Genomic DNA, 21,572 nt, shown 5'->3' with positions numbered 1-21,572 from the left:
TCCAAGTCCTTCTTTTTAAAATAATAAAATGCAGTGAATTTGCTTCACAGTTGGAACATAAATGTAAAACAAATGGATAAAAGCTTTTTATGTTGCTGACCATGCACTATTTAACAAAAACAAATGAAAATATGTAACTAATTTGCATTAAGAGTTTGTTTACCACGTTTCCCACACACAATCTACTGCCAGACAACAACACTGAACTCCTAGGGATACTGTCCTGTTCCAATACTGTTAAATGATTATTATTTAGTACGTTACTCATGTGTAACAATGTTTGCTCATGTTTTTAAATTAAATTTTATAAAGAGGTTCAGTGACAAAGACCCCGCCTCGAATTCATCTCATTTCCACACTAAAAGTACTTAAGCACACCTTATCCGTTCACTCCCTTTAAATCAGTACAGTCAGCCAACTCACGTTTGAAATGTTTATTACAGCAGTATAGCATATTTAGATTTTGGCGTCTAGGCTCCGACCTCATCATCCCCCACAGATATGTTTTCATAGAGATATTGGGGCGGGATGAGCAAATACCTTAACCCCTAGCCCAGAGCCTACAGGTGGATGTTCGGGTGGTGGTGGGGCTTACAGTGCAGCAGGCAGCAATAACTTACAGAGCAGCAGCAACAATACGGATGCAACAGCTGCATTGACAGAGCAGAGGGAGAGCTGGGAAATTGTGCAGTTTAAATAGACCGCCAGATTGGAAGGGAGCGCTTGGTTAGTGGTTATGGAGTGAGCCATGTGTATAACAGCGCAGCTCGAGTTGACTGCCTGAACTAGCTCGCAGGCTTCACTCCATTTAACTGATCAGTAAACCCCCCCTTTTTCACCCCTTCTCTCTCTCTTATTCAAATACAGGAACTACTTGGGCTCTAACTGAGAGCCCAAGTAGTTCTTGAGAGCTAACTGAGAGAGCTAACTGAGAGCCCAAGTAGAACACCCACACTGTTCCCTCCCATCTGTTCGCCCAAACTCCTCCACCAATCCATCTATCCATCCACAAACCTGATTTCTCCCCCCATCCCTTTATCCCTTCTACAGTTTATTATATGGGTTCACCTTTATGCATTATGAGCAATAAACCATTCTAACTCCCTATCCTCATTGGTGTGGTGAAAACTTTATCATATTATTGTTTATTATTATTATTATTATTATTATTATTATTATTATTATTATTATTATTAATATTGTATCCCTATCATTGTAGGGGCTGATATATTTGGCACTATGACATCTCAGATTTGTATGTTTAATATTTTATGTGTACATGCTGATGTGATGGATGTTAAGGCTCGATCTTGGACCCACACACTGAAAACATCACAGCTGAACTTGAAATATTAGCGAAATAGCAATATGGCCATGTGCAATATGCACATCACAGAAGCTGCAGTTTGTTTGGTAAAGGTAAAATATATGACAAACAGCATTATAATGAAGTATTGTATTTTGAATTTTGTTCTCCATGTGTAAGACAATCATATTTTTGTTTGGTACAAACCTCAACAAATGTCACATCATCATGACTGAAAATAATCATTCCCACACACAAATTACATTACATTTTTCACTTTGTAAACCCTGTGTTTAAAAGGTCATAAAAGTCATTATTATCATTATTATTATTAAGGTAAGGGTATTTAGGAGACCAAAAATCAACTACCCAGTTGTAGCACCATGAACAGTTTTCATCCAAACTCCTTTCTATGAAGAATGAGTCCTACGAACAGTTGTCAGTAATCTTACTCTTTTATATAATGCCAGAATATGTTGTGCTGTGACTGATAGTTGTTGGTGAATATCGCTGTGTCGATCTAAATGAAAGTGCCTTGTCAAAATACTGTTGACTGCCAGGGAGGAGCAGCGTGTGTGTATGTGTGTGTGTGTGTGTGCGTGTGTGTGTGTGGCAGTGATGCATTCAGCATTCAAGTCTGAGTCTCATTCAGCCTTCATTAGGATGAGAAGACACACACACACACTGTGTATTTCCATCAGACATTCACAGCCCTGGCATTCAGCTGATCCACTTATCAAGGTGGATGAACGACACACTCCCTCCACCTCCTCTCTGTCTTTCCATGACTCCACCTCATCTCCATCTCCAGCTCCATCTGTTGCACTTCTTCACTATGCCCATCTCACCTCCTTCTCTATTCTCCATCCAGCCAAATTAGGGCTCTGTCAAATCCAGGTGTCACACAAAGTCATGCACTCTTCTTCCCCTTCCTTATTTAGCATTGAAGCGTTTGGATCTTTTGCACCCAGAGCAGGACGGCTTGCTATTCTTGCTTTAGAAAACTGCCAAAAGAATGAAGCACTGAGTAGTTAGTCATGCAATATATAACTGGCTAATAATAAACAAACACATGGACTGCCACACAGAGCTGAGACTAAATCTGAGTTCAGACTAGAATACTGAAACCTTTGTGCAGCATAGACACCTACATTTTTCATGACAGCACCCCATATAGACTACTGAACACACAAGTCGTGCATTCTAGACATATAATGTTTTATATGTTTGATACTGGAGGCTTACATTCTAAGCACTGCACAATAGTCGCACTATTTTCCCAAATGGTCACAGGCGCATTTAAGTTTTAATAAATGCATCAAACCAGCAAAGCGCATTTTTCTATGGATTCTTTGAACAGTGAATGCACACAGTGGATTATTGTGCCAATATAGGCTACTGCGGTGAGAGTGAACAGAAAGCTGACACTTATCAAAGGCAAGTAATAAACTAATAAATGAAGCAAGTGACGCTGTCTTGCACAGCTTTGATCCAGAAATGCCATTTCATGTGAAAGGACGTGGGGCTTTGATTTTCGATACACAACACAATGTCTTGCACGGAGGGAACCAAACTGCTTTTAAAATCCTTCGGGTTAATAAATCTTCACAGAGGCGCAGAATTAAAAACACAACCTGTGACCCTGAGCTGCTTTCTGACTCATTGTGACTTTACATCGGCCTGTGAAAGACACTTTTTTTCAGCTTAATAATAAACCGATAACACAGCCTTTTTAACAATCTCTTTCTTATTTAGGATTAAAAGCAGGGGCGCATCTAAACAATGCCTGGCCACCCCAGTTTGGTGTCAAATGCAGTCAAATGTAACTCATTTTTTACAGATAAGTGTTAAAAAACGGAAATTAATTTAATGATCTGTTATGGTCACATGTTGAATTAACGAAAAAAAGACATGTATTTGTAAAAAGAGTTGTAAAGAAAACAGTTTATTCATTTCTAATGCCACCTTTAGATTTTTCTATTCAATGCTTTAATAATGTGCCACAATGATGTAATGTTTTTGAGCTCAAATATCTTCTTTTGGGGGCTTTTCCAAGCAATTGCTGCCACCCCTCAAAGTCACCTTTTGGCCACCCCATGACTATTTCTCTATATCCGCCCCTGTTTATAAGGCAAACTGTGGATAGTCTTAAATGCAGATAAGCTATAATATCGTTATCCGTGAGACAGGGTGTCATTTTGTATCCACTGTATAGATCATGAGCAGCTTCGGGTGTCATGTTCTGTCAGTGGAGGCTGCAATGTCAGATGCAAGTGAGTGTTTACGGACTTCTGTGAATGTGTGATACAGCCTTGGCACGCAGCGTGTCCAGTCTGCAGGACGCTCCTCTGACTGCACATCCCTCACACCCAACGCAAAACAGAAGAAGAATAAAAATAAACATATAGGCTACTAACTCACCATTTTCTAGGTTTTCCTGGGCGTTTGCATTTCGGAAAAGAAGGTTGAAGACAAGAAGAGCAGGGAGGTCCCCAGATCAGACAGTTTACAAAAGAATCTCGCAATTCCTCCAGTCCAGCAACACTTGCTCTAATCTCCCCGAGGTTGGAAAAAGGGTCCGTAAAAGCACCGTGAGGAGTGTCGGGTAAATCCTCCGCTCGGCTGCTGGGACAGTGGACTTTGAGTCTGTCAGTGTCGGTGTAGTGCTCCCGGTAAGCCAGTGGTATCCGCCTGCTGCCTGCCCGTCCGCGGTGGCTCCTCACTGAAGGCGCAACATCCACAGCACTTCGTCCATATACACCTTCGGGGGCAATCGGCCGCATTCGGCTGTCTCCGGAAACACTATAGTGTAGTAATAGGCTGCCGAGCTGCTGTCTGATCGTGTTTCTTAAGCCACGACAAATGATCTTTAATGTGAGAAAATAGTGCAGATATTATTTGTAACAAGAATTTTAAGGCTGTGACAGAGGTTGGATTCCCGCACTGAGCAAAAGTCAAACTGTTCCACAGTCAGCTATTAAACTGGTCCAGAGGGGAACCTGGCAGTAATTAGCACACTGTTGTTGTACTGTATGGCAGTGCAGTATGAAAAGAAGTGTTCAGTAATAAAGAAACTATGTGAAACTTTACTGTTAGCTACTTGTAACCAAATAATCACAAATGTGGCCAAATAAGTGTTAATCAGGTGTAGGCATATATTTGGAAAAAGACTAATTAACATGATTTAAAAGTCCAGAGTGTAGGATTTAGTGGCATCTAGTTGTGAAGATGCAGATTGCAACAGACTGAACACTGCTTGTGTATGTGATGAGAACAGGCTGTGAAGAGTATAGGAGAAACTATGGTGGCTGCGGAATTCACAGAAAAGGCAAAAGGCCCTATCTACAGCCAATGTTTGTCCGTTCTGTAGAAACATGGTGGTTAATCATGGCAGACTCCATGGAAGGCGGCCTGCGACGCTTGTAGATACAGTATAAAAGGTTCATTCTAAGGTAATGAAAATATTCATGTGATTATTATTTCTTTAGTCATTTTAAGCAATTATGTCAGTGAACATTTCACTGCTATGTCTAGTATAAACATTTTTTCAACTTCCCACAAATGTTAATTAACAACATTTGTTAGATACATATTGCATTAACAGTAGTGTATCATGACAGACGATACTTTTGTTTTAAACTTCCACAAACAATACTTTTTACCGTGTCCCAGCCAACATCTTTATGTGGGCCCCATGTGGGTATAAGATGGGCTGAAAAATGGGCCTTATATGGGATTGCACTGGGTGTTAGGTGGGTATTTGGTAACCCAATGGACACCATTTGTGTTGTCCACTCTGAACCCACACTCTGATTTCCCATTAGTGACCTAAATAGGACCCACAAAGGGAGCCTATATGAGTTCACCTACCCAGGTGGGCCCCAGTTTAAGATGCCCATTTTGGCCCATACCCACTTGGTACCCATGTAGCCCAGCATAACCCATGTGGGGCCCACATACATGTTGGCTGGTGTGTGTGTACATATTTAATCCATGTCATGCACTGCACTACAGTTTGGACAATGGATGTTGAGATGTTTATTGTACATGTTATATTAATAAAAAAATAAGGCCTTGTGTAAACAACAAATGCATATTCCTCTGGTTTAATAAGTGTGTTTATTATTGTATTGGTTGAGGTATTTTAATAATGTAGGGCTCAGGGGATTCTGATTGGAGAGCAGCATGTTTAAGCTAAAACAGACCCTATAAATGAAAGAATAGTGTGCTCTTGGGGACAATAATGATGTTGCCTTAGGGAGAAAAGAAATGAACAAGAAACACATTGCCTGATCATACTCACAGTTTGAGATTCATATTTAGCATTGGGGACGCTATGGCTTTCTAGCATAACATTAGCTTTTGCTGCACAGCCCGGGGCTACAGAGCCATTCATTACTAGGTTGAAACTGAGGTTGTGCTGTTTGCTGAAACAGTAAAGCAGAGTTTGGAGCACACAGTAACAGCTGCATGAGAATCCAATGTTATGTAGCTAATTATAGGATGGTGGTGGGGATGTTGAGGTCTGAAGGATGCTGTCATTTGTAAAGCTGCTAAATGAAAACTTTGTGCATGCCCATAAAATTGTGTTTTGTTTAATTGGTAACATCAAGGTTTTCATAACGATGGTCTCAAGTTTCAATATGTACAGATGTAAAGCCTTTGTAACACAAGGTGTGGAGTGAACAGAACAGGGGAAGTGAAGTTCATTAGACAGAGGCCGACAGACAAAAAATACTGTAAAAATTTCATTTAAATTCAATGGCGATTGCCTCACAAGGCTTCCTTCCTGTTGCCAGTAGGTGGCACTATGACTATGACTGAAGAAGTGTTCAGGGTGGGACTCTTATCAAACATGAAGTTAGTACACAAGTTCAACTTCCTGTTCCATGGTGAAATGTCAAAATTTGGCGCCACACCACAGACAGGCCCTTCGATGAAAACAGAACATTTTTGATAACTTTAAATTGAAAAGGTCAGATTGCACTAAATTACAAATAGCCATCTTCCTGTTGGGTTTGGGGTATGGTTCCAAGAGGCTGGACATGATACATTTGCACTGATTTTTATACATATTGGTGAAACATGCTGCACGAACTGCTGTTAATGGGCTGCTTTCTGTAGATAATATCATAACTGTGAATCCTCTTGGCCACACTAGTGTAGTTAAAATGTAATATTGTGAGAGACAGGGTTAACAAACATGTGTTTTTTTTTTCTCTCTTTAGTAGTTAAAAAAGCATTAGGGCGAATCAATATCATCATAACAGTATTCATATTGTAATATAATAATGAAGAATACAACATCACAAAATACTCCTTCAGTAACTAATTTATGAATAATTGGGATAAATTATTTGAAAAGACAAATATTATTTGTCAGTTTCATTTCAACAGTAACACAATATTTTGTTTTGTCCACTGTCAGGGTTTGAAGTTTATTGGTTTCGATTTTTGCTAAATCTTATGTGAAACAATAATCAAAACAATAAAATCAAATGACAAATGAAATTGAAAAAAGTGTAGAAACTGAAACACCTGTTTGGCTTGTTAGAGGACTGCTGCCACTCTTGGTGCAGACAGGTTTGGCAACAACTGCAGCATTTCTTATTTATTGGACCCAGCATATTGCCCACTGACAGTTTTCTTTTGGCATCCATTCCCATGCTTTCTATTGTCCTTTCAGTGGTTCACTACTGAATGACTGTCAGCTTGAAAATAAAAGATTAAGTAATTTATTTAAATCTGGTAGATGGATTAACGTAAACATGGGGAATTCCCTACAGGGGAATGCCGATTGTCATTTACTGCAATTGCATGCCCCTAACCCATACACCATCACACAGTGTGCCTTAAGCAGCACGCATTTAGAGCTTAATATAATATAAAAAGAAAACTACCCAATATAACACACTCTGTCAAACTCTTTGTAAATGTGAAGAACCTTACAGAAATGTTTTAATGACACACAAGCAACACTTTTGCTTACAGGGAGCAAGCTGGAATATGTCTTGAAAGATACATTGCCTGGTCCCTGTTATATAATATGTTGTGATAAAGGTTGAAGACTACCAATAGCTCAGCCTTTAGCCTGCAGCATCCTCCTGCTTTCCAGCAGGTGCATGTTTTAGATCAAGTCAGCCACCCATGTGCCACAAAGAGCAGACAGTCTACAGGGTTTCACTCCAACCAATCACCTCAGCAGGTGATTTCACTGACAAACTCTATCAGCAAAAATAAGTGGGTGGAGTCTGGTTGGAATAAAAACTGGCAGGTTACCCCCCTGTGACATTGCCTCCTCCGAATGGCTTCATACCACACTAGTAGAGCTTCAGAAGAGCAGAGTTTTGCCTGCCTGATTTTGTTGACATGCTCAGATATTGTAGATTCTATATTTTTGTCCTTACATTTTTGTGCTTCTACTATAAATAAGAAGGTTGCGTAGTAAAATGTTTGTTTTTTTCCTTTCCTTTCCTTTCCTTTCCTTTCCTTTCTGTGTTGCTTGACGCAACTTCCGAAATAGATCAGTCGTTTATTCTTCACAGAGCATAGTGGAGAGCCAATTCTGGGATGCTTTTGAAACGTGCTGTGGCGGTTCTGGTAGAATCATAAGCGTTGTCTAAAACAGGCTTTGCAGCCGGAACGTGATGCAGCCATGCCCAGTATACTCAAGGAGTACAATTATTTTCCACTAAGTTTGTCCCTGTCGCTGTTCAACATGCTGATCTTCTTCTATCAGGGTTGGGGGGCCCAAGGCACTCACAGCCCCAGCATTCACATTGATGGGCTGGGTTTCTACTCAGGGGATGGAGTCTTCATAGATGATAGGTATTCTCAATGCCAAAGAATACAGAGAGAGCTTTTATATATAATATCAGCTTCATATAGCATACAGAGTAATCTTTTAGTAGTAAAATGAAACATATTGCTTTACTTCTACCTAATAAAATAAAATACATTTAAATTAAATTCACTTTTATTTGTATAGCGCCAAATCATTATTTACAGAGACCAACAACTCCCAGTTATCGTGTTAGCGTGCCTTATACTTCTGTGACACCAAAAATTCTAAATACTTGATGCCCAAAGAAGCCCAAAAGCTAAGCAGATGTACTATTTACTCTGTTCTGTGCTCTGTGTTTGGTGTTTGGCGGAAACCCTGGAAAGAATAATATTGACAGAACTAACTCACAAACTAGGAACAAATTTAAAGATATGATATATTCTATGACATTTCTAATAACAATTTTCTTATTAAAATGTCTATAAACACTAGACCTATGTTCTATTTGTAGTTGAGTTCTGTCTTTTTTATTTTACCGGCTGCCTGTCAATGGCATCATATCCTCTTTGTGCCTGCGTCAGCATTGTGGTTGTGTCCCAGAAGATGTCATACACTGACTTTTTATTCAGTTTGAAGCTACATTTTTACCATCCACTGTTTAGATCAGTCAGTAAGTTAACTTATGTAAATTGCTTAAAAGAAATTCACATGGACACAAACAGTCTCCTGCATTAAAGTCTTGTGTTTGTTGCTATCCATCCACCCCACCACCTCCATATGTGGCCTGGTTACTGGTAACAGCCACCTGTCACTCAAAGTGGCCATGCCTTAATAAAGTTTAAATGGGTTGTATACAAAAAGGAATCCCTGTACAGTTGTCATGAATGGGAAAATTAGCTATAAAGACATAAACTGTTTTTGTACCAGGCTGTAAATATGTTTATTTCTGCTGTAAAGTTGGGCATTTTAACATTTTAACAGCCTTATTGAGATTGACTCACTGCTCTGGAGCCAAATTTAAGTGGCAAGGAACAACAAAAAAACTGCAGTTTTTGTTGTTTCCATGTGGTCTTCATTTGCAGCCACAGAGGTTGCATAGAGGGATACATACAGTGTCATATTTTGAAGCAGAGCCTTGTTTTGTGAATATTTGTGGTTTTTTTACATTGTTTTTGGGGATTCTTCCCTTTATTAGATAGGACAGTTAAAGATAGACAGGAAAGGGGGTCGAGAGAGAGGGGATGACGTGCAGCAAAGGGCCACAGGTTGCAATGACTCAACCTCGATACATGGGGTGCCAGCTCTACCAGGTTAGCTAACCGGGCACCCCATTAGTGCGTTGTTAAGTATGGTAAATGGTAAATGGACCTGTATTTGTATAGCGCCTTTCTAGTCTTCCGACCACTCAAAGCGCTTTTACACTACATGCCACATTCACCCTTTCACAAACATTCACTCAGTGATGGCAAAGTCCATCGAACAGAAACTAACTCATTCATACACATTCACACACCAATGCACGGCATCAGGAGCAATTTGGGGTTCAGTATCTTGCTCAAGGATACTTCGACATGTGGCACCAGGAGCCGGGGATCGAACCCACAACCTTCCGATTAAGGAACGAGCCGCTCTGCCTCCACAGCCGCCCTGTGTATGTAAGTATGTAAGTATGTAATGTGTGTATTGTTTGCTGCAGAACCTCCTTAAACCCCTTTACTTTTATTCACATTTTGGATAATAATAAACGTCATTTTGGATGACATGTTATCATTTGCTGTTAGCTTATTTAAAAGGGGGGGAACTCATGACCCTTATATTAACGACTTTCTAATATTTATAACTGCAGACTTGATGAGTCATTAGTCTGAGTCATCCTGTTAATTTGTGTTTTCTAACTCATCTTGAAAATCAGTTCTTTGCCTCACAGTTTGTGACTCAGTTTGTGAAAAACACACAGCAGCAGCTGAAAGCCATATAGCTGGAGGTCCATGGGCACCACCCTGTGTGTGTGTGTGTGTGTGTGTGTGTGTGTGTGTGTGTGTGTGTGTGTGTGTGTGTGTGTGTGTGTGTACTAGTCTATGCAATTCCTCAGTGCTGGAGATAATTTAACAGCATGTACTGTGATATTATTTGTCATATGGCAAAGATTTTTTAAAATTCTTCTACTACTCTTCGTTTAATGTTTCTGGTTGTAGGAGAACATTGTGGGCAATATTGTGGGCAACAAGCCATCCCCTGCAGTGGCCATATACAGGCTGCGAAGAGACATGAGAGAAGGTGCACAGAAGCATGGTGTGGATACTGTTAAGTTTGTGGAAAGGCACTTCTATATTTTTATAGCTTCCGACAATGGACTTGTATTATTAGATCTTAGTGCCTTATTTGACACCATTGACCATAATATTCTTTTACAGAGACTTGAGCATCAAATTGGCATTAAAGGTACCACTCTAAGCTGGTTTAAGTCATATTTATCAGATCGTTCTCAGTTTGTACACGTTAACGATGAATCCTCCATAAACACTGAAGTTAGTCATGGAGTTCCACAAGGTTCTGTACTTGGACCAATTCTATTCACTTTATATATGCTTCCCTTAGGCAATATTGTTAGGAATCACTCCATAACTTTCATTGTTACGCAGATGATACCCAGTTATACCTGTCGATCAAGCCTGATGAAATTAATCAGTTATCTAAGTTACAAACATGTATTAAGGACATAAAAATCTGGATGAGATGCAAGTTTTTTATGCTAACCTTAACCTCAGGGACTCACTGCCTAAATATGTAGTTACTCTAGATGGTATAACCTTGGCCTCTAGCACTACTGTCAGGAATCTTGGAGTTATCTTTGATCAGGACATGTCCTTTAATTCCCACATAAAGCAGACCTCCGGGACTGCCTTTTTTCATTTACACAATATTACAAAAATTAGACACATCCTGTCACAGACGGATGCAGAAAAACTAATCCATGCATTTGTTACTTCTAGGCTGGATAACTGCAATTCCTTATTATCAGGTGGCCCCAATAAGTCCATTAAGACGCTCCAATTAATTCAGAACGCTGCAGCACAAGTACTGACAGGAACTAGGAAAAGAGATCACATCTCTCCTGTACTAGCTTCTCTGCACTGGCTCCCTGTAAAATTTAGAATAGAATTTAAAATCCTCCTCCTCACCTACAAAGCTCTTCATGGTCAGGCCCCTTCATATCTTAAAGAGTTCATAGTACCCTATTACCCCACTAGAACACTGCGTTCTCTGAATGCAGGGCTACTTGTGGTTCCTATAGTCTCAAAAAGTAGAACAGGAGCCAGAGCCTTCAGTTACCAAGCTCCTCTCCTGTGGAACCAGCTTCCAGTTGTGGTTCGGGAGGCAGACACCCTCACCACATTCAAGAGTAGGCTTAAGATGTTCCTCTTTGATAAAGCTTATAGTTAGGGTTGGCTCAGGTGAGTCCTGAACCATCCCTTAGTTATGCTGCTATAGGCTTAGACTACCGGGGGATTTCCCATGATGCACTGAGCTCCTCTCTTCCTCTCTCTCTCTTTCTTTCCATTAATGCATGTTACTAACTTCACTTCTTCCCCGGAGTTCTTGTGCTTTCTCTTCTCGCAGGTTCTCATGGATCCTAGTGGAGCCTCCTACCATGGTCCTGCTTGACTGCCATTGCTATTATCGTTGATATTAGTGTTGTTATTATTAGTATAAGTATTATTATTGCTACGGTTACTGTTGTTACTGTTGTCACTGCTCATTGTCTCCCATCGTTGCTGTTGTCATGTTAATCATCATCAGTCACTACTATTAGTGTAGTTGTTGCTACTGTTGTTGCTGTGCAACTGTCTGTCTGTCTGTCTCTGTCTCTGTCTCTTTCTCTGTCTTTCTCTCTCACCCCAACTGGTCGAGGCAGACGACCACCCACCTAGAGCCGAAGGGTCTGTCCTAGGTTTCTGCCTTTTAACAGGCAGTTTTTCCTTGCCCCCGTCGCCAAGGTCTTGCTCATGGTGGTACTGTTGGGTCTCTGTAAATAATGTTATAAGGAGTTCGGTCTAGACCTGCTCTATTTGAAAAGCGTCCTGAGATAAAACTTCTGTCACTGGTTGGTTGCTAACCGTGGCTAACAAGCAAACAATTTAAAGCTGAATGATTTTAATATTAACACAACTCAATGCACCTTAAACATTTTACCCTGCTATGAGCTGTTCCTTTATTTATTTAATTTACATTAGCACTCCTTCAGGTGCATAATACAATTAGACACATTAACCAAAGCTAGCGCTTAGCTAGCGATTAGCGCGTAGCTAGCGATTAGCACGTAGCTAGCGATTAGCGTCAGCGCTCTTTTCAGTATTAATACAATGAAAGTTGATGTTGTTCTTTTATTTTGCACAGACAGTGTTTACATTTGGAAAGCTGTGTTGCATTTATGTATTCATCCAGTGGGGCATCACAATAAAATGGGCTTGTGTTCATGGATGTTGTTGTCCAACTTTTGGCTGCATATATCGGTATCGGGTGATATCGGAATCGGAAATTGAGAGTTGGACAATATCGGAATATCGGATATCGGCAGAAAAGCCAATATCGAGCATCCCTAGTAGTTGTTGCTACTGTTGTTGCTGTGCACCTTTCTCTCTCTCTCTCTCTCTCTCTCTCTCTCTCTCTCTATCACGCCAACTGGTCGAGGCAAACGACCACCCACCTAGAGCCGAGGGGTCTGTCCTAGGTTTCTGCCTCTTAAAATTAGGTGACCAGACGTCCCCGATTTCCGGGGACAGTCCCCGTTTTGGGTGACCTGTCCCCGGTCAAAGCTGTCCTCGAAAATGTCCCCGATTTTGACACTGAATGGGGGAAAAATGCACGCAGACTCAAACACCAGTTATTACGATAGCCATTTAACCCATCGCCAGAGAAGACGTCGTATGACGTACAGACGCAGCAGCGTCAACAACAACAATCTAGAGGCGGCAAAAAGGAAAGAAAAGGAGACCAGCGGCCTCGATAAATGGTATGTTGTGTATGAACTTATTTATTTTGTGTGAACTGGAAACTGGCAACCATGTGCAGTTTCTGTAACCACACCCCTACCTCTATCTATCTCTATCTCTTGTGTAATAAAAGCTGGTTAAAATACATGAACGGGGGAGTACTTGTCCCCGTTTTTTATTTCATAATGATAATATTTAATGATTTTTCACCGCCGCATTGAAAATGTCCCCGATTTTCATTTCAGAAATCTGGTCACCTTATCTTAAAAGGAAGTTTTTCCTTGCTTCCGTCGCCAAGTGCTTGCTCATGGTGGTACTGTTGGGTCTATGTAAATAATGTTATAAAGAGTTCGGTCTAGACCTGCTCTATTTGAAAAGTGTCCTGAGATAACTTCTGTTATAAATTGGCGCTATACAAATAAAATTGAATTTAATTTAATTTAATTCCGTCAATGCTCCTTACACAGAAGTCAGGGGTTCCACCTCCACCTGGAGACTTCTCGGACAGGGACCTATACTCAAAGCAATGGAGACAAGTTCAGGCTTTAGCAAACCACTTCTGGACCCACTGGAGTCGAGACCACTTACCTTCCTTGCAACCCAGACAGAAGTGGATGGTACCATGCAGAAACCTTCAAGTTGGAGATCTAGTTCTGCTTAGGGACAAGTAGACCGTCCCCAACTGCTGGCCCATTGCCAAGATTACTGCCACATTCCCTGGACAGGATGGCTGAAGTAAAGACAACCGACCAGGGCAGTGTAAAGACCTTTCTGAGGCCAATTGCAAAAATTGTTCTTCTGCCCAAGGACTGAACTAAAGACAGATGTTCTGGACTCACGAAAGTTCTTAGTGACCTCACATAGGTCAGATGGCAGTGTGTCGCCTTTAAAGGGACACTTCACCCATTTGCATTAAGCTTTGTATCATTAGAACCCCAGTCATATTTTTGAATGGTCGTGCATCATTCCCTCACTTTCCCTGAGAGGGGAGAAATAAGGATTTTCGTGTTGCACTTCCTGCTTCCAATGATGTAAAAATCGTCATTTTGCGTCATTTGAAGCAGGAAGTCTCATATCTCTGTAGAGGGGTGAGACTACAAACAATACTTCCTCATTTTTTTTTCACTCACACTACAGACCTATTACAGATGGGTGGGACTTCACCTGCAGAAACTAAAAAATATAACCGCCATCTTGTTTGGCAGCTAAGCGGAGGCACTGTTGAGCCAGACGTTACGACTATGGTAATCAATGTAATATGGAAGAAATTTCGAAAGTATGATGGTCGAATCAGATGTTCGTGGCTACCTTTTTTTACTCTGTGTGTACACACACACAGAGTAAGTATGGCACACAGAGTGTGTGTGTGTGTGGTGTGTGTGTGTGTGTGTGTGTGTGTGTGTGTGTGTGTGTGTGTGTGTGCGCGCGCATGTGTGTGGTGCAATAAAATGTTCCTCACTATTGACCTAGTTATACTGTGACATTTGTTACATAGGCGTACTAATAACTCTAATACTCTAAGAGGGTGAAAGTTTGCTTCATTTGGTTTTCAGAGCCATTCAAGAATGTTCTGGTTTTTAAGTTATGCTTTATATATTCATCTCAAGTATGCTCTGCAGAGAAGGTCTAGCCAGAGACTTAGATTGTAGGTTTTAGCGCTTTGCTGTGTGTATGCTCCTGTCTGTAAAGTATTTCTTGTAAGAATGTTGTCAGTATGGACAAAAACATTCCCTCAGTTATCTGAAAAAACGTTTTAAATTTAGTTGAAGAAGATGTAACCATGCATAAAAGATCTACCTTATATAAACACATTCTCATTCCCAACTCATCAGTTTGGTTAGGTTTAGGCACAAAAACTGTAATATGCGAGGGAGGGTGCCTGGAGAAATGCGGGAGAAACCTTAGAAAACAGGATTGTTGGCAGGTATGGCTGAATGTGGAAGAAACCCAGGTCACAATTCATGCAGGGTAACAGGGAACACAAGGGATTGGACCTGAATGCAAGACAGCAGCAGGCAGACAGGATCAGTTCAATCATTTATTTAAACAAAGGGATAAAGCTCACAAATAGTCATGCGGGCTCAGTTCAAAACCAATAAGCTAGTGCAACAGGCAAACAAATCCAAAAGGAGCAAACTAGAAAAACAAAAACATTAGGAAACTCACTGGAATGCTTGACAAAGACAAAAAAACAAAATTGTTCGATGTCATACATTTTTTAAATTTCAATCATGACCATAAAGCTGCTGTTTCACTATAAAGCTCAGTTTATAACTCTATTATATATCAAAATATTTGTTTTTTAATGTGTTCTGTAATTAATTAGTTCTGAAATTATTACACCAAACTCGCTTTAAGAATTATGACATTCTAATTCCTTAGGTCTCTGTAAAAACACTAGAAACACACGATAAAAGGTGTCATATCACGCTGTAAGTGGGAGAAGACCATGGGAATGAGAGGTGGACAGTTAATAAATTATTTTTCCTCACTAAAAAAAGTGCTGGCTGGTGATTGCTTGTACACCAAATCAAACACAGACTCATAATAATGCAATTTACTGTCTATTATTAGTATTAGTAAGTAGGATGTCCAGAAGGAATAAAATTACAAAAAGCACCTTACGAGATGCTACACAAACGGTAAAGTGTGATTACTTGATTTGATCATCTTAAATAACTAATACAACTTGTGAATTTATTTATACATCACAGGTGCCAAAATCATAGAAAATACTTCTTCTTGCTCATAGCTCCTCCAGCAAGCCTCCTCTCCCCTCGCTCTTCTGTGCTCCAGATGCATTTTAGGAACTGAGGTCTCCTTCAAGACGATGATGATTTCCTAGACACAGGTGAAAACTAATCAGGGCAGGGCAGACAATCAAAACTGGCTGGAATACAGACAAAGACAGGAATTAAAGTAACTGACATGAGAGGAGGAGCATTACTAAATAAAACATTAAATAACTAAACTAATGCAGCATGCTGTACAACAGCTGTGATTTAGAGTGTATTCTTCCTTTAAGATGAGCTGACAGCTCTTTAAAGCGGGCCGACCCACCCAAACTATTTTCAATATTAAAGCCCACTGTATGTTCTCATTTCCCCACAGGGGAGTATCAGGCTGCTAACTGCTGGCATGGAGTCAAAACTGTTTCATTACCCCCCCCCATTAATCCCTACAGATTTCCTCCAGCTTTGACTCTAATCACAAATCAATGCAGCCCAGTAAAGATGCAAGCAAGTCAGATAATAGCAACAGCAGCATCACAAGAGCAAAAAGTCTGTGCAGCCTCCTAAAGGTCATTTAAAAGCTTCCTCCGATGCATGACAAGACCATGGTAATAAGATCCCAGTGGATCTAGGACTGATCATCTCTCTAAACCTGCTCAACTGACCTGCGTTGATTCCGCTACAGTGCAAAAAAGTAATAATCGCTCTTTTATATTATAAGATTGCCTTGTGTCAGCTGATTTGACATTTTCTATTCTAAAGCCACATTGCTAATAGATATATGCAGGAATTAAAGCAAGCAAGAATTAATTAATTAACTCATAAAATATTTAAGCATGCAGGATGAGAGAGTCATCACTTGCCTATGGAGTGTAGCCAGGCGCCATGTTGAGCTTTTTGATGTCCATACTCATGTTCATAATTGCAGACTGTGACCATGTAACGTTCCGTTCTGTGATCACATTAAATCATATCCTCCAATCTATGCCATGTGATTGGCTGAAATGGAAGGAGAAATCTGACAGAGTACTGACAATTCCCTGTGGAAAAAAAATTATATGTGAATAGTTTTTTTTACATTTGGAAACAGTTATAACTATTTTTGTGGAGTCATTTGTACATAAATCACACCATACATTTTGATCAAATACAAATTCAGACTCATCTGCTTCCATAGAAGAAACTGAAATTTAATTTGGACATTCTGGACATTATTCAGTGTAATTCTGTCTCATTCTGGGGTTTATCAGTGACTCTGTTGACAGAGTGACAACTGACAGGGCTCTCACATAAAGGGCTCCTGTAGTGTTTGATAAGTTCAAACTAGCTCACTCTCTATCTCTCTTTCTCTTTTTCTCTCTCTCTGTCCCTGACACCATTTCAAACAAGCTGCTGACATTATAGTTCCTGCTGTGGGGTATTTGGCCTGAGGGAGTCATAAACTGAGTAAAGCACAACTTCACAGAGGAAGTGGAACATGGAATTAAAAGGCACTGATAATGACTAAGACTAACAGAGTTATGTGTTCAGTTGGTTGTGTTTGTCCTGTACTATTGACCCAACCTTAACTAAGTGATTATTGCTCAGTGTTGGATTTCTAGTGCAGATTCACCCCATTAGTAGGTCTAATGTATTTCACAGATGTGTAAGTGTTTACTGTCTAGTCCAGTGTTATTCTTACTGCCAAGTTAATGTACAGTTTGGCTGACAGTATGTAAACTTTATCCCATTAAATTCCTTCTAGAAAAAAAAAGATGACATAGTATAATGCTGCATTCACGTGGATTCAGGCCAACCGGATGTCATGTTAGTGGATAAGAGCAGGATGGTAAACTTAGGTGAGGCTGGCAGAGACACGGGTAACTGCAGACACCATTGCCGTCCAAAGTTAAAATAAAAAAACCTAACTTTTGCTGTCCTCCGTGACGTAATTTAAAACCGGATGTTATGTATCTCTCTCACGAAAGGAGAATTCATGGTCAGTCTGGACAACAAGATGCTAATAATTAATAAATTACATAAAATAATATACACTAAATAATTTGATTTAATATATTTATTAAATTCTTTGAAAACAATACAACATCACCATATCAACATATCGTGCTGCCAGTCTGTCTGTTTCTTTGTTTTTCCTGTGCTGTAAAAAATAGGGTTGATAGGTCAAACTAATGCAGGATTTTCTCCCAGGAAGTGACTGTTTGTGTGTGTCTCAAACCAAAACTCAACATTGACTTATATTAAATTTTTCCTTTTTTATTGTGTAACATACTTAAAAGATCTATGTAACTTAACTTACATCGACAACTTAAGCAACATGATTAACATACTTATTTCAACCCAAACCATGAGGATATCCATAGCCAAACCAAGTAGTTTTGATGCCTAAAACCAACCAAACATCAACCTTTTCACAGTCTCATCTATTGTTACCATGAAGATGAAAGTCACTTGACTTTATCCTTTGCTGCAATGTCGAAAAAGAGGGAAACCCTCATAAAATGCATCGCTCTGTTATTAAATGACACAGAAGCTTAAATGCGAGACATACAAATGTATTTAAAGTGGAGGGTTTTTATATGCCTCCATGATATTGTTAGTATGCTGGCTTGATTGTGTAACATCAGGATGATCTGATGGCACAATGGAATATAATATTCATAGATATGTTTTATTAGTGTATAAAACCTGAAATAAGTCATTATGTTTTTGTTACCTTAGATGGCTGTTTTAATCTGGATGCTGTGGGTGCTTTCGTGCCCTGTTGATCGCCTGTGGCTCTGGCTCTGCGGCCATCGTTTGCTGTGCCTTTGGAGGGAGGGTGAAACGAGTAAACATTGCATTCTGAGACTACAGATGGCACTAAATCCTACGCACTGGACCTGTAAGAGGTTAAGAAACATTGCAAGGTGTTAGTGTGCAGGTAATGATCATATGTGGTATGGACAACTCTTGAAGAAACCTACTTGTGGGCAACTTTGTCACTTGGAGTGAGCTGAATCATCCTCAGCTCAATGTGACAAAGACAAAGGAGCTCATAGTGGATCTGAGGAGGGTGAAAACACCAGTGACCCCTGTTTCCATCCAGGGGGTCCCTGTGGACACTGTTGAGGAATATAAGTACCTGGGGGTGTACTTTAATAATAAGTTGAACTGGACCAGAAACACAGAGGCGGTCTACAAGAAGGGCCAAGGGCTTTTTTTGCTGAGGAGGCTGAGGTCCTTTAACATCTGCCGAATGATGCTGAGGATGTTCTATGAGTCTGTTGTGGCCAGTGTGATCTTCTTCACTGTCACATGCTGGGGCAGTGGGCTGAAGGTCGCAGATAACAACAGACTGAACAAACTGATCAGGAGGGCACTGGACACTCGACGACCGTGGCAGAGAGGAGGATGCTGTCCAGGCTTCAGTCCATCTTGGACAATGTCTCACACCCTCTCTACGACACACTGGCCCAGCAGAGGAGCACCTACAGCAGAAGACTCCTCTCACCCAGATGCACCACAGAGCAACACAGGAAATCATTCCTGCCTGTGGTCATTAAACTTTACAATGCCTCCCTCAGAGAGTCAGAGAGTCAGACAAAAACTAAGCAAAACTATCACATATGACTACCAGTGGTGTTGAATGCTGTGAATAGTCTGGACCCTTTCCAGAGCAACTTAAAGACAAACATAACTAACTAGCAGTGTTGACTGTACTAACTTAATTAAAAGCATGCATTGCAAATGGAAACACATATGTTGTTACAGTTACTAAGAACCTTTCTCAGTATATTTGGATATTTCTTGTTTAAAAGCTGACATTTCAGTCTGATTGTGCCACTCCAGGAAATGTCTGGAGGTCAATAAACTCCTTATTGATCATTCTCCTGATGGCAATCTGGACAGCAGATGAAAGGCACGGCCCACCAACCTTCATAATCAACCCTTTGATCTGCTGGCAGAGAAAACATTCTTCAGATGAATTTTAAATAATGCCACAAACACAGTCTGACCAAAAAAGGTGCCGACTGTGTTAGTATCAGCTGTCTTATTAAACATTCTAGACATTTAAGTGTCTACATCAGACTGTAGATGTTGCATATTGGACCAGGATTGACTTCCAAACTATTTGTGATTAAAATCACATTTTCAATGAGCACAGAGAAACTTTCCACTTTCAGCAGATAAATGTGAAAACATCCTTCTAGACTGAAATGTGTCAGTATTGGTCGTCTTATTAGACATTCTATTAACCTTTTCTCTTCCTTTCCTCACAACCAAGGCGAGAGATGGAGAAAGGTAGAAAGAAAGAACTAATTCATCTACTTTGAAAGGCTGATAAGCATCAAGACCCAATCCATGACCTCCATGTTCAGCTTGTTCTTTTTTTGTGACTCACACAAAAGAAATGAAAGGGTAATTTCCACTTACTGATAACACAGTCAATACTCCTGTTCTCCTGTTAAAAATATATCCATTTTACACCTCTTATTGAAAATATAATCATCGTCATGCACTGCCAAAGTCTTCTTTCTAACAAAATCCTGCCTTTTTGGTAAAGCCACAGCCAACCCTGGTCTCTAATTAAATTGTTGTGACTAATTTGTTTGAGGTGCTTTCAACTGGCTCTGATAATCACAGGCTTTATTATGTTTGTATTGAAACAAGCAAAGTGAAAAAAACTTGAATTGAAATTGATCTAAATTGTAACCCTAATTTGGAAATAGCTACAAAAAGCAAAGTGCATCATTAGCGTGGAACTGTCTTTTCCAGTTGCTGTCACTGGACATGAATGCATCCCAACAGGGAAGGGAGGGAGACTGTCTCCCTGTCTCCGGGAAAATGATGTAGTGTGTGTTATTGCTCAGTTTGGCATGATAATCTTAAAACTTATAGAAAGGCCCTCCGTTATACCAGAGGAGCCTATTATTCAGCACTAATAGAAGAAAATAAGAATAACCCTAGGTTCCTCTTCAGCACTGTAGCCAGGCTGACAGAGAGTCACAGCTCTATTGAGCCACATATCCCCATAAACTCAAGTAGCAATGACTTCATGAGCTTCTTTTATAATAAAATTATTACTATTAGAGAGAAAATTAGTCACCAAATGCCCTCAACAGGTATCACTGGCTCTCCAAGTTCAGGAACTTTAATGTAAAATCAGATATATATTTAGAATGTTTTTCTGCTATCAATCTTCATCAGTTAACTTCAATAATTTCTTCATCGAAGCCATCAACCTGTCTATTAGGCCCGATCCCAACATGTCTGCTTAAAGAAGTCGTACCCTTAATTGCCACTTATTTACTGGATACGATTAACCATTTATTATCAGGATATGTACCACAGTCCTTTAAAGTAGCTGTAATTAAACCCCTTCTTAAAAAGCCCACTCTTGACCCAGGGGTTTTAGCCAACTATAGACCAAGCTCTAACCTCCCTTTTCTCTCTAAGATTCTGGAGAAAGTAGTCGCCAAACAGTTGTGTGACTTTTTACATAACAATAGTTTATTTGAGGATTTTCAGTCAGAATTAAGAGTTCATCACAGCACAGAGACAGCTCTGGTTAAAGTTAATAATGACCTTTTGATTGCTTCCGACAATGGACTTGTCTCTGTACCTGTATTATTAGATCTTAGTGCCACATTTGACACCATTGACCATAATATTCTTTTACAGAGACTTGAGCATCAAATTGGCATTAAAGGAACCACACTAAGCTGGTTTAAGTCATATTTATCAGATTGTTCGCAGGTTGTACATATTAACCA

At 40.0% G+C, this 21,572-nt stretch overlaps 1 long non-coding RNA gene across 1 annotated transcript; it reads right to left on the bottom strand.

The window, feature by feature from the left end:
* Window positions 1-419: 419 nt before the first annotated feature.
* LOC127350840 (uncharacterized) lies at window positions 420-4,266 on the bottom strand. Its single transcript, XR_007880653.1, has 2 exons — window positions 3,728-4,266; window positions 420-2,310 (listed from the first exon to the last, which is right to left on the bottom strand). It is a non-coding gene; the product is annotated as an uncharacterized LOC127350840 (long non-coding RNA).
* Between the last annotated feature and the right edge of the window lie 17,306 nt (window positions 4,267-21,572).

Source organism: Dicentrarchus labrax, unplaced genomic scaffold, assembly GCF_905237075.1.
Source record: "Dicentrarchus labrax unplaced genomic scaffold, dlabrax2021, whole genome shotgun sequence".
Taxonomy (NCBI): Eukaryota; Metazoa; Chordata; class Actinopteri; family Moronidae; genus Dicentrarchus; species Dicentrarchus labrax.
This window is presented reverse-complemented; position numbering and strand designations above follow the sequence as displayed.